Source organism: Sceloporus undulatus, chromosome 1, assembly GCF_019175285.1.
Source record: "Sceloporus undulatus isolate JIND9_A2432 ecotype Alabama chromosome 1, SceUnd_v1.1, whole genome shotgun sequence".
Classification (NCBI taxonomy): domain Eukaryota; kingdom Metazoa; phylum Chordata; class Lepidosauria; order Squamata; family Phrynosomatidae; genus Sceloporus; species Sceloporus undulatus.
In genome coordinates this window covers 308,505,124-308,517,141 of record NC_056522.1, presented here as the reverse complement: position 1 = coordinate 308,517,141, position 12,018 = coordinate 308,505,124, and the positions used below count along the sequence as shown (strand labels likewise).

At 44.6% G+C, this 12,018-nt stretch overlaps 2 protein-coding genes across 6 annotated transcripts in view; both read left to right on the top strand.

The window, feature by feature from the left end:
* The window catches only part of AMBRA1 (autophagy and beclin 1 regulator 1), a 346,870-nt gene that overhangs the window by 193,863 nt on the left and 140,989 nt on the right, over positions 1-12,018 (top strand).
* CKAP5 (cytoskeleton associated protein 5) overlaps positions 1-12,018 on the top strand; it is a 537,335-nt gene that overhangs the window by 473,697 nt on the left and 51,620 nt on the right. The window lies entirely within an intron of this gene.

The following is a 12,018-nucleotide window of genomic DNA, read 5'->3' as shown; positions in this document are numbered from 1 at the left end:
TACAATAGCACAATAAAATGCTGTCCCCTATATAAAATGGCAAAATCAACTTTTGCTTTTTGGAATTATTTTTTATTTCAAGCCGTGAATAGTTGAATCCATGAATAAAAAAATCAATTCTGCTTGTCCATGGATTATTGGATGGCTTTGGAGAAATCATTATCTTTCATTAAAAGAGAAACTGTTGTGTTCAAGAAGAATGAGATGCTGCTTGTAAAGTACTATATTAATAAATAATATTTCTTTGGTCCAGACGTTATCTACATGATATGATCTACTTTCAGATTCTACATTTGTAACCAGTGTTGCTTTCATCATAGGGCAATTAATAAACATAGATTGTGAGCCCTTCGGTGTCAAGGAATTATGTCTCAGTATACTTGCCTCTTATTCAGAGCTCTTAAGATAAAGGAGGCTATAAATCTTAACTAAAAGTTGCCGGAACTAGCCTGAACAAGCCAATTGATTAAATGATAAATTGCCTGAATACTTAAAAAGTATTCAGGACAAAGTTTTTTTTAATTGTTTATGGGTTTAATAATGATATAAAGACCTGGGCATGAAGATTAGTTTAGTCCCATCCAGAGATATTAAAACGCTGCTATTGTGTACCTTCAAGTTACAGTGACCCTAAGGCAAGCCTATCACAGGGTTTTCTGAGGCTGAGTCTATGACTTGCCAAATATCATCCAGTGAGTTTCCATGGCTGAACACAGATTCAAACTCTGATCTCCAGAGTCATAATCCAGCACTCAAACCACTACACTACATTGGTTCCCCAGCAAATGTGCACAGCTAAGAAGCAGAGGTGGCAAAAGGAAGAGCTATGGGTATGGAATAGACAGAAGTTAATGAAAGATGACTTGGTGCAGTTTAGGTACCCTTGTCATTCTTTAAATGCCTTTCACCTTTGGCTGTCATCTTCAATAGTAACTTCTAAAAAATAAATTCAGATAGAAAAGTTGTGCTATGTGGTTATTCTTGTATTTACCCAAGAATTGTCTTGCTGAATTGTTAACAGAATCAGTGAAATTCGTGTGTATTTACATCAACCTTGCCAGATGTACAGAGTGATTCAAAAGAATATGGTGCAAAAGTAAAACTCTTGTTACCAGTTTTGCACCATTATTTTTGAGTTATCTTGTATTTATTCCTCCCTCCATGGGTGTGAGTCTTTTGGTTGCAGAAGCACTTAAAAGTCACAGTATAGAAAGTTCTGTATTATGCACCCGATAAATTTGTCTTTGGGCCCGAACAGACAGGCCAAAATAAAGCTGCTTCGGGTCACTTTGGCGATATGCTGTTTAAATGACACACACATCTTAGGAGTCCAGAAGCTGCGCCAAAGCTGTGCTCTAGTCATTAGGACTGGAGCGTTGCTTCCGGCCTCTTAAGACACATGCATCATTTAAACAGCATATCTCCAAAGTGACCCGAAGCAGCTTTATTTTGGCCTGTCTTTTTGGGCCCTTAGTATCCTAAAATACTCCTGTCCTTACGAATAAAAGGACTTCTTCTTTGTGGTCTCTGCGAATCACACAAATGGGTTTATTCTGCGCCTGCGCAGCAATCTTCGGAAACTTCTAGAATCTCTAGGCAGAAAGTAATGTATCTTTCTGCAACTTTTCGGCAGTAGCTCCGCCCACCCATATATAAGGCCCCTGGTGGCCCGCTCCTCTTTAGTTCCTTCATTCCGCCGCGCTAAGCAGCTCGAGGAACTTCGCTAGCAATTGTTTGCTCCTGTGTATTTGAATCTCTGGCTTTTGACCTTCAGACTTTCACTGACCATTCTCTTGGACTTTCCCTCGGCTTGACGACTTTCTCTGATTTCGGCTTGACTTCGGACTGGTAATGGACTCCTCTTACCATGGCCTCCTTCAAGCAATGCACTAAGTGCGGGGTGAAAATCCCCAAGGCCGATGGCCACGACAAATGTGTCCTCTGCCTGGGAGAGGCTCACATTCAGGGCACTTGTGCCCACTGCAAGGCCATGTCCGCCCAAGCCCTCAAGAATAGGGACCGGACTCTCAAGGCCGCCCTCTATGATAGGGTTCTCAGCAAGCCTGGCGGCTCCGGAGCTTCTGGGGAAGCGGACGCCCCCAAAGCCCCCAAGAGAAAGGGGGAGAAACGCTCCGACCGGGATAAGAAGCGGGCTCGCTCGACCTCCCCGCCAGCCAAGAGCCGCCGCAAGGGGCCCCCAAGCACGGTCTCAGTGCCTCCGCCTGAGTCGAGGCCAGTACCGTCAACATGTTCCTGAGCCGGTGAAGACCCCGACTCCGTCTCTACCGGCCCTGTCCCGTATGGTGCCGCTCAAGCCCAGAGTCCTCCTCACCAGTCACCTCTCTGTACCGGCGGATAGCCTACAGATTGTGAACGTGGACTCTGAATCGGAGGGAGAGCTTCAGGATTCCTATGCTCCATTCTCCCCTCAGAGGCCGAGGTCAAGATCCCCCTCGCCCTCGCCAACCAGACGACCACGCTCTGCCTCACGGGACCGGGCCACACTAGGTGCTGAAGCCGACGAGGCTCTGGCTGCACACCATCGCCCTCCTGCAGATCACGATCAGGACCTCTTCCAGGCATTCCCAGATCTCGTCCACGATCAGCGCACGGGACAGTACCTCATCCCGGTTGACCCGTCCCGCCTTCGCCGGGACCTCCATGCTCACCTTCAAGGCCGTCGTCCGGATGATGACACCTCCCGCCGGGACGACCAGGACGACCTCGGGACATCCGACCCTCTCTTCAGACGGCGGAGCCCATCCCCCTCGATGTCCGGCTCGGGCTCTCCTCGTTCCGCATCTCCCGTCTCGGATGAGGATACCCCGTTTGTGCCTCAGGGCCCTTCGGTCCCTTCGCCCACGGATGACGTCAGGGCCTTTGCCGACAGGGTCATACGGATGGCTGACGCCCTCAAGCTGGAAGTCGCCCATCCGGAGGACGATGCTCTCGACCCGGTGGAAAGGAGGATCCACGGCTCTGCTCCAGCCCCACCGGCCCTGGCCTACCTCCCGTCCCTGGAGAAGATCGCCAAGCACTCTTGGGACACCCCAGCCACCATCCCGTACACTTTGCGCAGGACCGAGAACCTGTATCAGGTTACTCCATCCGCCCCGTCCTGGCTGTCGAACCATCCTAAGCTGAATTCAGCTATTGTTGAAGGGGCCCAGCCCACTTTCGCCCACAAAGCCTCGTCCTCGCCCGTAGACAAGGACAGTAAAAAGCTGGACGCCTTGGCGAAGAAATTCTACACTTCGGCTGCTCTAGATCTCAAGATCGCAAACTACGCGGCTTGCATGGGGGCCTACGTCCAGTCCCTGGTGGAGAAGATGGATGCCACCATTGCTGACTTGCCTGAGGACAGGAGGCGTATGATGGCGGCTCTCAGGAACAAGATCCACCTGATGGCGGGACAGCAGATCATCTCTGCCAGGCACTCCATGGATTGTACATCCAAAATCCTCTCTGGCTCCATAGCTCTCCGCCACTATGCATGGCTCCGGTCTTCAGTTCTTACCCCTCAGGCAAAGGCGGATATTGAAGACATGCCCTTTGACAATTCGGGCCTCTTCAGTAGGGACACGGACGAGAAGCTTAGCTTCAGGTACCGGATGAAGACCGCGGCTAGGAAGCACGGTATGTCCTCCGTACCGTCCAAATCTCCTCGCCAGAGGTATCCCGGCCAGCACCCCTGGCACTCAGGAGGCCAGTACCGTTTTCAGCCCCAGGACCGTCCTTACCACCAGGACAGTAACCTCCAGGGCCAATCCTCACAGTCACCTGCTCCTCCACCGGACAGGCGTCAATCTTCCCAACCCAAATACCAACAAGGGTATAGGAAGAAGGATGGCCGGGGCAAGAAGAGATTCTGATGTGTTCCTGCGCACCTCGTCACCTCCAATAGGCTGAGCCCCTTCTTCACCACCTGGGCCGCCATTACTTCGGACTCTTGGGCACTTAACATCGTCCGAAGAGGTTATACCCTAGAGTTCTCTGAGCTCCCGCTAACCAGAGCTTTTGTTTCAACCGTCCCCTCTGACACCCTTCTCGACGAAGTGCGCACACTCTTAGACAAAGGCGCCATTGAACCTGTCTCCCCTTCTGAGTTCAACCGGTGCTTTTTTTCCAGGTACTTCACTGTACCGAAGAAGGATTCTGGCCTCAGCCCCATAATGGATCTTCGAGCCCTTAATAACTTTATTGTTTATAAAAAATTTAGGATGGTAACTCTTGCTTCTATCTTACCACACCTACAGGAAGGCTACTGGTACAGAGGTCCTTATGATGGTGGCTCCAATCCGACAACGTCTGTGTGGGGATGCCTTTTCTACCCCCTCAGCCAGACCTCTCCCTGACTACGGACGCCTCCCTGCAAGGATGGGGCGCCCACACATTGGACCTTACAATAAAGGACAGATGGTCACCAGCAGAAGCTACTCTCCACATCAACGTATTGGAGATGCTCGCCGTAGAGAAAGCACTCAGAGCTTTTCAGGCGGTCCTCGCGGACAGGGTGGTGCTCCTTCTCACCGACAACACCACTGTCATGTACTACCTCAACAAACAAGGCGGTACGAAGTCGAGGACTCTGCTATCAATCACCATCCGCATTTGGGAATGGTGCATAGACTACAAGATCCTGCTACAATGCATCCACCTGCCCAGCGACCAGAACAACCTGGCGGACCGTCTCAGCAGGTCATCATCCACTTGCCACGAGTGGAGACTGCATCCAGAAGTGGTTCCCCGACTCTTCAATCTCTGGGGAACCCCCCCTCCTCGACCTGTTTGCCTCCCGGCTGAACACTCATACCATGAGATTTTGCTCATGGTACAGAGACCCAAGATCGGAAGGAGACGCCTTCCAGTTCAAATGGACCCAAGGCCTCCTGTACGCCTTTCCTCCGTTCCCTCTGATCACAAGGGTCTTCTCGAAAATATTGGCCGACCACACGGACACAATCCTGGTAACGCCGTGGTGGCTCAGACAGCCCTGGTTCGCTCCGCTCCTACAACAGGCGCAGGACCATCTCTGCCTCGAGCACCAGTCCGACCTGCTCTCGCTCCACGACGGGCTAATTCACCATCCCGAGATACAATCCCTCCCATTGGTAGCATGAAGGATCCGATCCTGAGGACACTTCCATCTAGTGTTCAGGACATCATCAAGGCAGCACAGAGACCATCCACGCAGAGGTCCTATGCCTACAAATGGGATAGGTTCTTAACCTTTCTGCAAGCAAGGGACATTCCACCATCCCATGTCTCCATCCCTGTAGTTCTGGACTTTCTCATGACCTTAGCGGACGCAGGTCTCTCCTTGAGTTCTATCAAATGCTACCTGTCCGCCATTTCATCTCACTACCTGTTTCACGACAAGCCCTCTCTCTTTGGGGATCCTCTCATAAAGAGGTTCCTTAGGGGATTCAACAATTTGCACCCACCGTTTCTAGACCCTACACCACAGTGGAGTCTAGATACCGTCCTGGCACAGTTGGTGTCCAAGCCCTTTGAACCCTTAGCTACCATGGATCTGAGACTCCTGACTTGGAAGACGGCCTTCCTGATAGCTATAACGTCAGCCCGCCGAGCTGGTGAACTGTGTGCTTTGAGAATGGACCAACCCTTTCTCCGTTTCCATAAGGATAAGGTGGTGCTCCGTACAGACATTACTTTCTTGCCAAAGGTAGTGTCTGCTTTCCACATCAACCAGGACATTGTTTTGCCGACTCTGGCTCCTAATCCGACCACAGACTCTGAGCGTCAGCTCCATGCCCTGGATGTCCGCAGGGCACTGGCGTTCTATCTGGACAGGACTTCTGCTTCCAGGCGTTCGGAGAGACTACTCCGAAGCCAAGAAGGGGCTGCCAGTGTCACCGCAGAGGTTCTCCAAGTGGGTGGGCAGTACCATACACCTCTGCTACGAACTGGCTAGAAAGCCTCTACCAGGTCGGGTTAGGGCCCATGCAACTAGGGCAGTAGCTGCATCCTCAGCCTTTTTGACGGGGATTCCCCTTGAGGATGTGTGTAAGGCAGCTGTCTGGTCCCAACCATTGACATTCATTAGACATTACAGGCTGGATGCAAGGGCCAGGCATGATGCAGCTTTGGGGAGGGCAGTGTTACTCTCTGCCATGCATTAGACCTGTTGCACTGTTAATAAATAACACAGTTGTTTGGTTTACATACTTTATTGATTATGTCATTTATTGCTTATTGACACTCCCTCCTCCACTGACTATAGCTCGCTAGTCTAAACCCATTTGTGTGATTCGCAGAGACCACGAAGAAGAAGAACAGGTTGCTCACCTGTAACTGTGTTTCTTCGAGTGGTCATCTGCGAATTCACACAAACCCGCCCATCCATCCCCTCAGTGTCTGCTCATTTGACAACGCTTGTTGCCACGCTGATTAGCGGCTCATTTGGAACTAAAGAGGAGCGGGCCACCAGGGGCCTTATATATGGGTGGGCGAAGCTACCGCCAAAAAGTTGCAGAAAGATACATTACTTTCTGCCTAGAGATTCTAGAAGTTTCCGAAGATTGCTGCGCAGGTGCAGAATAAACCCATTTGTGTGAATTCGCAGATGACCACTCGAAGAAACACAGTTACAGGTGAGCAACCTGTTCTTCTCAAAACTTTATGCCTGAATACTCAAAGCAGAAGAAATAAGAGCTTTTGTTGGGTTATTCTTTGCTGGTGAATTTAGTAATGATAGAGTTATTGATGTTTAATTCTAGCCATCATCCATGACTCAAATAATTCTTATTCAGGTTTTCTTTCTTTATTAATTCTAATTGATTTCATTTTCAGCTTGTTTTGAGCAGGAGTCTGTTCACTGCCATTGTTTGAGGTGTTTTTTACTACTCTTGCATTTGATGTCACAATGCTTTGCAGTCAGTCAGATTTGACTGTGTGGTATCATTGCAGACAAACACTTGATGTAAAGCAAGCATAGTGCTGCCTAGATAGTCAAAAGAGTGATCTTCACTAGTCATAAATATGGTGAGGTCAGTGGTGGTAGAAAGAGGGTCTTCAGTCCATTCCTCACAGAGGTCTTGCATAGAGCCCCCCCCCCCAAAAAAAACCAACCAAAAATGAAACCTTTTAGCTGATTTTGGATGTTGTCACCACCACTCTTTCAGGTCAGTCTTAGTTCTCTTCAGATTCCTGGTCCTAAGGGTGGGGATAACTTAACTAAATAGCCTTGAAATAACCTCAAGAAGTTTAGTTACATAGTGTTACAGCTGAGATTGGGGGGAAATGCCTTCCTCGCTAGTCATGGTCTCTCTTTTGAATCTACTCTGGCAACATTGTTCATCCTGCTTTGGGAAATGAAGGGAACATAGCAGCTTCTTAAATTCTGGTTGATTGCTTTTATGTCACTTGGGAATCTATTGTTAGTCTGAAAACTGCCAGTAATGCAGAGGAATTAGTACCTTGGAACTGCTTACTAAATGATTTGGAAGCATTTCCAGTAGTCTCAGTTTAACCAGCTAAGAAACTATTCCTTGGAACTTTTCGTTAGTTCCAGTATTATATTTTCCATTTGCAGCCATTTGATCATACTAATTTGTTCATGTTATCCTGGCAAGTATAAATATATCCTCTGTTGTGTTATACAACTGCTGTGATTTGTAATGATTTTAGAGATTGAATAGAATAGTTTAGAGTTATATAGGTTTCTCTTGAGATTTAGACTATTAATTAAAATATTTTCTGAGAGATGTTAGTATAAAATAGTCCCATTTATAGGTAATCTGTGAAAAAAAAATTGCCTGGCACCATAGATTAATTTTACAGATAAATTATTGGATTTAGCCTGTTTCTTTTTTTCTCTCTTATTGGGATTAATCTTGTTTTCTTATTTTATTAATTTAGCATTTTACGCTTATTTTGAATCTCCCTTGAGGTTTTCTTATATTTATAAGGTTTTCAATTTATTACACAAGTGTAAGACCTGCACTAAAAGCCAGCATTGTGAAGTGGTTTGAGTGTAGTCTTTGACTCTGGAGACCAGGTTTTGATTCCTGCTCAACCATGGAAACCCACTGGGTAACCCTGGGCGAGTCACACAATCTCAGCCCCATGATAGATTCACCTTAGGGTTGCCATAAGAACAACAAAAGCCACACTAGTTCATTGTTCCTTATGGAAGGAGTCTTACCCACACTTTCTTCCCATTTCATTGAACTGAGTAAAGTTCAGATTCTACTTGTGGAACTTGATTCAGCATACTGTCATCTGTTATTGTACTGTGATGAACCACACTTCAACAGTAGTGTATGTACTTTTATGCCAAATTCCAGTCTGGATTTAACCTGTATCTCTTCCCTGTCTCAGCTATAAGTCTGTGTAGTGATTAATTTGTGTTATACTACTTTCCCAAAAGAATTATTTTTTACTCCCCAGTTTTTCATATTCTTTTTATTTGAGCCTAGTTTCTACTCTTTAAAATGTGAAGAATCTTTTTTACTTTCAGTAATATGCTCCTGCTTTTCCACTTTTTCAGATGATTAACTAATGTTAAAAACAATTGCTATGAAGCTCAGTACCCTCTGTCTCAGTTGCCTGGCTTGTCTATTAAAGTCTTTTGGTGTTTTAGTCCAGTAGTCTGTGACAATGTCATGTTTGGGCGAATCTGAATGACTGTTCCAGATTTCACATGTCATAGTATCAAGTTTTCCTCTGAAATTTTGCTCTGCTTCATTAACCTGCTGTTTAATCACTTCTTTTGCAATCAAAAGACCTGTCAAAGAAATGGAAACACAGTAAAATTGTAGTTTGTTTTTAATGATAATGTTTGATCTTGAAAATAAAAAAGCTAACTGATAATTTGTATATCTTCTTAAATGATGAGAAGTGTGTATATGGGTGTGCATTTACTCACAAGCTGCTTTGAAGTAAAATTAAAATATCTATTAAAGCTGTCCCCCCCCCCCCCCCCCGGCAAATCACCACTTACTTCAGATGATTAGACATGCTATTACAGTCTGGTGGATGAGATGTACTGTAGTGGACATTTGTTTGGGAATTTTGGATCTTTTGCGGATATGATTTTTTTTATTATGTTTTCAATTGTAGAAGTGTGAGATATATAGGTTAGGATTGAAATATTTTATAATATGTCAGAACAGTGGCCTTTATCATTTTTATCACTTGCCTGTTTCCCATAGGTGAAGAATTAAAGGAGAACTAGTCTCCATATTCTTATATGAAATTCAAAAATGTTATTTCTTTAAAAGCCCAAGGCGTTTCAGCCTTGTCACCATTCATAGTAAATGTGTTTTTGATTATTTTAGAATAACCCCTGAAGAAGGCCAGTTGGTCAAAAAACCTAAACACATTGGGCTTTTAAAGAAATAAACATTTTTGACTGTCATATTATTATCACCTTTTGTTCTTCCCACATAGATGACCAAGAATGCCACACAGGTGAGCATATGGAATTCCACACTGTCAAGTGATCACCCTGATGAAAGAGGGACAAATAGTTCATTTGCCTGTTTAGTTGTTTTCTGAGTCAGCTGCACATGAAGCAAAGCCCTTTCTTCCCCAGCTGTACTTTAAGGACCTACAGAATAGTCCAAGCCTCCTCTACAACCTGCACAGTGTCTTTGATGAATATGTGTGAAGGATACATGAGCAAATCTAGCCCCAAAATGTAGAGGGCTGATGGAGGGTGTGTGGTGTTCTCCTTGCCTCTTTCAATAGTTTGCCAGACTTCTGTGCTGTCTAGGAATCGGGGAACTTCAGTTCACAGTCTGTGTTAAATTCCCAGATAGCAAAGCTGCTTCTTGTAGATCGTGTTGTCCTGTATCATTCCGTTCCTCTTTTACCAGTTTGCTGCACTTGTACTCCTCAATATTTTTTTAGTTGATCATATTGGGCTATTTAATACTCTGTGCCATTTTTTGGTCCGGACACTAATAGGCCTTGACCATCTGAAAAATTTCCATTAGTTGGCTTTTTGGAAAGACAGTAATGGCAGAAAGCACAATTTCTGTGTCATCATTATTGCCATGGGGTAGGTTTACAGAAGGGCACTTGCCTGTGTTTTGTCAAATTTAAATCCCATGTTTTCTACCAGCTTCACTCTAGTCTGTCCCCACTTTTTCTGCTGCCCCCAACTCCCAAGGAACATGTGTAGCTTTAATCAGTGGAAAAGGACACTTAGGAATTAAGTCAACTACCTAGGCAATAGTGCCATTCTGTAATTCAAACAGGACTTGACAGAATTGCCTGCTGAGACAACAGAAAAATTACCTACACCTGCCAGAATATCATTTTGGTTCATCAGCCTCCTATATTTGAATAGTTTCTGAGATCCTGTAAATCTGAACACCACCAGGAAGTGATCTGTCCATGAAAACAGAATTACAGAAGGTTCTTATTCCTCCAGATTACAATCATTTCAATCAGTATGAAAAACCAAGTGGAGAGTCTGCCTTGCAGAATGAGTGCATCCATGTACCAATTAGGACAGATGCATGGTTATCATGGAGCTTTAAAGACCTGAGCAACCAGTAGCAATGAGATTAATAGACTTAAAATGGTTACCTGTGCCAAGATTTTAAAGCAGGTGGTATATAAAATTAAACAGGAGAAAGTCAACTGCTGGAACTGTACCTTTGAGGTCAAAAGCCTTGTCCTGATCATAATTTGGCTTTAACAGAGTTGTGGATCAGTAAGAGACTGGTGAGACTAAAAATTTGAGGGATTTTTATTACCTTAATTTGACTAATATGATTGATTATAATTAGCTGCCTTGAACATGAGTCTTAGCATCTGGTGTCCTGGGGAATAGGTTGAATGTGTTACAGCTCAGAGTTTAACTGATAAATACTGTAGTTTGATTGTTTCACTACTTACACAAAGTTGATAAGTTCAAACTTGTTTAGCTATAGAATGTATTTGCTCCTCCTGAGATTGTTGCATATCACATGCACACCTTAGTGGTTTTACATGTGCTTTTATACTGAACTACACTTTTCTCCAATAAAGAAAGCTTATTGTAGCTAGTGGATACAGAACTTGGGACAGTCAAACATAAATCTGTTTGAACAAGATCCTGTCCTTCAAAGTGGAAGTCCTTCCCATCTTCCTTTAGAGTGCAAGTGGAAGGTTTCTTCCTTTTCTACAGCTTTTATCCTTGGCTGACTATAAGTTCAGCTGTCAAGCTTACCTGGGGTATGTATGCACAATTCTTGGCTTCCTGTATTGGTTTGGGAGATAGGTTTTCACATTATGTACGTGCACACATACACAGACACCAACTCTCTCTGTCAGGGCTGAAAGGTCGGCTTCTGGTAAGCCCATCCTGCTTCATATGCTGGTTCAGCATTTTATTTGTTTGACTAAAAATATTAATAGAACACTTTCATTTTGATGATGTAAGCCACCTTAAGAACTCTATTATGTGGTGACCCACAAAAACTGACAATGATCAATATGTTTTGAGGTTTCTCAAGCCAAATAGAAGCTTTATCTGTCCCCCTCTGATTACTCCTAGTTCAATCAATATTTCAAAAATCTATCTGAGAAACACAGTACAGGTTAACTCTCCCTTATTTGGAATTCAGAAATCCAGAATACTTCAAAGCCAAAACTTTTTTCATGGGTGGCTGACATACTTACACCTTTGCTTTCTGATGGTTCTATCTACACAAACTTTATTTCATGCACAAAATTATTTAAAATATTGTATAAAATATTTAATATGTGTATAAGATGTATATGAAACAAACAGATTTTGTGTTTAGACTTATCTCCTCATGAACATATATGCAGATACAGGTATTCCAGATTTGAAAAAAAAATCCAAAAAACTCCTGATCCCAAGCATTTCAGATAAGGGATATTCAGTCTGTAGTAGCAGTCAAACAATTTGCCCAACCTGTATGCTACAGAGTTTCCTTTTTGAGGTAACTTATGGGGTCGCCATAAGTTGACAAATGACTTGAAGACACATACACTGCTCCCTCGGGTTACGAAATTAATTCGTTCCGCGACCGCTTT